The following is a 4,840-nucleotide window of genomic DNA, read 5'->3' as shown; positions in this document are numbered from 1 at the left end:
ATGCGTATATAATGTGGGAGAACAGCAGCAGGCAGTCAGTAAGGTGACAGAGGGAACCTCAAAACCAGGACCAAAAGAGCAACCAGGGAAACAAGAAAAATAAATACAGAGCTAGAAAGTCTTCCTTGGAAGAAACGTAACCCAAGAAGGGTTCACTGTCAGCTGGAAATGTTAAAAAGAAAAAAAGAAAAAAAGAGCTGAGAGGAACCGAAGAAACAGAGGTTTCTTAGTCCTGTTAGGGACTAAGGGAGAAGAAGAAGGAAAGTTAAGACCAACGTTTATCATGATAGTTCTGGTCTCCTGGAAGAAAGATGAGAGTCACAAAGCAAATGAATAAACAAAACGTCAAAGTAATTGAGTGGATTCTGAAATTAAACCTTCAACACTTCACAGCTTTCCAATAGTCTAAAGACTTTCTTTTCTATAGTTCTTTAATTGTATGTAACTCCATAGTACTGTGGTCTATTTCATATATTGGTTCCTGTATTAGTTTCGTAAAAGGAAAAACTTCCTATGTCTATGTCTCATGTGCTTTTGATCTATAATAAGTATATTTAACATATCATAAATATATACTACTTAGATAAATGGTAATAATAATTGATTAGCAAAGTGGTTTCTAGCCTGAAGTCATATCCACTTGCTGCATGATCACTCTTAGGCCTCAGTTTTCTCTTTTGTGGAATGCATGTGTCAGAAATGACATCAGACTGTCATCTTCAGCTTGTAGACAACATAAATGAGCATGTCCTAATCACAGCTATTCATATACCTGGCAGCCTGTAGCACCCAAGCTAGGAAGTCTAACAAGACCATCCAAATTTAGAAGGTCTGGAAAAGAACTTTTGGGAATGTAAACAGCAAATACCATAATAATCGAGTATTTATATCATAAGTCAAAACTGAAAGGATGGATAGCAAAAGAAATATTGTAGAGGATATGGAGAATGGGAGGTAGCCCAGGCACCAGAGAAGGAGACATGCTTCAAGAAATGAGGCAGTGACAGCAGAATCTCTGAAGTGCTGTGTTGGTTACAGTTCCAATCTCCATCCCAGTTGTGTGTGTCTTCCCCCCTAAAAAAGAATCCTTGCTCCAAGAGTGCTTTGAGAAGTCTTGACTCCTTGCAATCAAGTATTGCCTACAGAGATGGAAGGGCTGCTCTGGACCTCCCCGTCAACCCCGGACAGCCTCAGAATGGCCTTCAGAATGGCTGCCATAGATAGTCAAGCTATTAAAACAGAATCCTAGTGTCCTGCATGTTTTATTTTTAAGTCATTCCCTTTGGGAGGGATAGATTGAAGCAAATTATATTGTGTTATTGTGTGCATATGAGTTTATCACAATGAACCCCACTACTATGGGTAGTTACAACACACTAATAAAAACATAAAAGAAAATTAAAATATGAAAAATGTCATTTACTTTTATACTTATAAACTGTCTTTTGCTTTACCCTAAGCAACAACAATCAAAGCTTTTTTAAAATGTTATATTTTTTAATATGTTAATATAAGTACACACTGGGAAGTCTCCCATGCCTCAGCTAATTGCCTTAAAAGTTATATTATTTGGGGCTTCTTTCAGTTTGAAAACAATCTGGGAACCAATCATGAATGAGAGTAGGGAATGGTTTCCATAGTTGTTTTCACAATTAAAAACACTTTTAAGTAAACCTGGGATATCTCCTGATTTGTAGAGCAGGCTTCTGGGAGTCATTAGAGAACTCTGATCCACTTGACTGATGTAAGAATTGTCTATATTTCTGTCTTTCTGTCTGGAAATTCCAATTCTGTTCTCATTTCCTAATGGCATGCTGATAGATAATGGCGTTTGATAAATTTAAAAAAATCTCAAAATTCTAAAACATTACAAACACATTTAAAATCCAGAAATAAAAGAGAAGAGTTTTGTATTTGCATGCACAGGGTGAACAAATTAGTGCTCTGGTGATCAGTCTGCAGTAGTTAAAAGAGTTAGCTTTGGAATATTAGTGCATGCACTATCAGTATGTGGAAAAAAACCTTATTTTTTCCTAGGACACATAAAGCATACTAAATATTTAAACTCTCAAGGAGAAAATGTTTGATTTTGTAAAGTCAAATATCCCATTTTAAAATCATCCCTTTCAGAAAAAAATTCATAAATCAGTGACCAGTCTTCAACCTTACAACAGACTCGCCCCCAGAGATTTTTAACATAAAGGCTCACTGAGATCTGTGCTTCCTACTTACCTATACACCCCAGAGATTCCATCTGTCCTGCCCCCTCCCTCCCCTCTACCCAATCCCACACACCCATCCGCAAGCACACACACATGCACAAAGGAGAATCATGGGAGACATTGATTGGTTTGATTGCTAAGACCTAATGAAGGAACTAGAGTCACCAGAAATTTCATTACCAGTCAACTAACAGGGGCTACTTTAAGAGAACTCCAGAAGAATGAGTAAACTGAAGGCTAAGCAGGGAGCAGATAGGAAAACCTAGAGAAAAAAAAAATCAAGTTAATCCTATAATCCTACCCACAACATCAATATGGCAGGAGGAATAAAATAAGGTACTCCACAAAGACACAGTCCTTACTTAGAAATCCTGACAAAGACAGCAAGAGGAGTCTGCTCTCCACTCCCACATATCACAGATACATCACAGGTCCCCATAAAGAACCCATCCCTACCCCACCCTCTGCCCCAAGTGGAAAAATCACACTTCAGTGGAATATTCTCCCTGGTACTAGATCAATGTCCCCACCCTCCTTCCTATCCCTCGACTCTCTGCTTGACAATCCTAACACTGTCCCCTGCTGCCTCCCTGGTCCTCTCAAAGAAGCACCCACCACCAGGAAGAGGCAGCTGCACAGTTTTAGTTCTGCCTCCAGACAACTATTTGTATCCTCAGCCCTCCTCATCTTTTGGACTTTGTATTTTGTAGAGGGAGAGAAAGAGAAAAAGGAGGGGTGGGAGAGATTTCTAGTGAAAGACAACCCCCAATTTTTTTTAAATCTTGAAAAATAAACATAAAGCAGACTTCTTCCCCAGGCAACTAAACAAAAGAAGTTTGGTTTTGTTTACTGCGACTTACACATGAAATCGAGTAGACAGTCCATGCAGCCCCACGGCCCTTGGAGAGGACATGGTCCCAGCAATGCTGCCTGCTAGCCTTCGCTGCTGCCGCCACTGACACCTTTACCTTGGCCACCCAGCCCGACTTGAGGAGGTGGATTCCAACTTGACCCAAGTAAAAATAGATGAAGTGCTCTGTCTCATGTGTGAAATAACCGCCAAAACGTGGGCCCACAATACAGTGCCAGGTAGGATTATATTTCTTGCCAAATTCAGATTATATTTCTATGACAAGTTTCTTGTCACTGGCAGCGATGTCCTGTGTAGTACTCCCCCACGGCCTGGGCGGTGCAGTCAGCGGCTTCTTGTTGCATGTCCTCATAAACAGGTCTGCGTTCCCCATCACGGCCTTCGGGTCAGACATCCGGACACTTCGCTGAGGCGAGTGCTGCGGACCTGGGAGCGGCACTGGGCTGAGGCAGGGCGCAGGCAGGGGCGGCGCCCCCGGGCCTCCTCTGCAGCCGCGGCCGCTGGGTGTCTGGCTCCCGCAGCCAGAAAGAGCGCTGGCGCCCACCGCTCCGCTCTGCTGCCGACTTCTCAGTGCTTTTCATGAGTTCATTGTTATTAACTGCAGTCACCATCTTGTGGATCGCATGAATTTATTCCCCCTAGCTATCCTGGATTTTCTGACCAATGTATACCTAATCCCATCCCCCCACTCCCCTGCCCTAATACTCGGTGAACAGGATTCTCTCTGCTTCTGTGGCTTCTAATTGTTTGTTGAATATATAAGTTGAGATCACACAGTTTCTATGTGATATTTCATTGTGATCTTAATTTGCATTTACTTGATGATCAGGGACCTTGAACACTTTTTTCATAAAACCTGATGGCCATTTGTCTTCTTTTGAGAAGTATTTATTCAGGTCCACTGTTATTGTTTAATTTTTTTTTTTCTTACTGATGAATGTTCAATTGAGATATTAACAGAATGTTTGATTTAAGTCTTGCAAGCATTTTCTACCTTTCTGTGGGTTGCATTTTCCTTCCCTTGGTCTTTCCCTTCTCTTTGTTTTACTGAAGTTTCTTAGTTGGATATAATTTCATTTGCCTAGTTTTGCTTTTGTTGCCTGTGCTTTAGATTTATATATTTTATAAAATCAGCCCATAAAAAATATCAGAGGGCTGGGGGTGTGACTTAGTGGTAGAACGCTGGACATGTGAGCCACTGGTTCTATCCTCAGCACCACATAAATAAATAAATCAATAAAAAATAAAATAAAGGTTTAAAAATATTTCTTAATGTTGGAGAGGGTTTTTTCCCCCTTTTTTCCTTCAAGTATATTCACAGCTTTAATAATTACATTTGTTTTTAATCTTTCCTGTACTGACTTGTATTTATATATGATTTGGAAATAGAGTCTAATTTTCTTTTTCTTTATTTAGTTAGCTAGTTTTCCAAGTATTTATTAAAGAGACAGTCTTTTCTTCATTGTGTATTCTTAGCACTTGTGAAAACTTATTGACTGCAAGTGTATTTTTCTATACTTGGTGTTTCATTCCATTTGCTTTTTATCTATTTTTATGCTGGTACCATCCTCTTTTGATTACTATAGCTTTATCACTAAGGCTTTAATCAAGTAGTAGGATGTCTCCAAATTTGTTTTTGTTCAAGATTGTTTTAGATATTTGAAGAACTTTGTGGTTCCACGTGGTTTGTAGGATTATTTTTCATCACTGGAATTTTTATGTAGATTTTACAAGTATTCTTTATATC

General features: G+C 39.5%; 1 pseudogene; it reads right to left on the bottom strand.

The window, feature by feature from the left end:
- Positions 1–3,043: 3,043 nt before the first annotated feature.
- Positions 3,044–3,487, bottom strand: LOC124985617 (dynein light chain 2, cytoplasmic-like; annotated as a pseudogene).
- Positions 3,488–4,840: the final 1,353 nt, after the last annotated feature.

This window comes from Sciurus carolinensis, chromosome 5 (assembly GCF_902686445.1).
Source record: "Sciurus carolinensis chromosome 5, mSciCar1.2, whole genome shotgun sequence".
NCBI classification, from domain to species: domain Eukaryota; kingdom Metazoa; phylum Chordata; class Mammalia; order Rodentia; family Sciuridae; genus Sciurus; species Sciurus carolinensis.
Note: the sequence above shows the minus strand (reverse complement) of the source record. Positions and strands in the feature narration are given on the sequence as shown.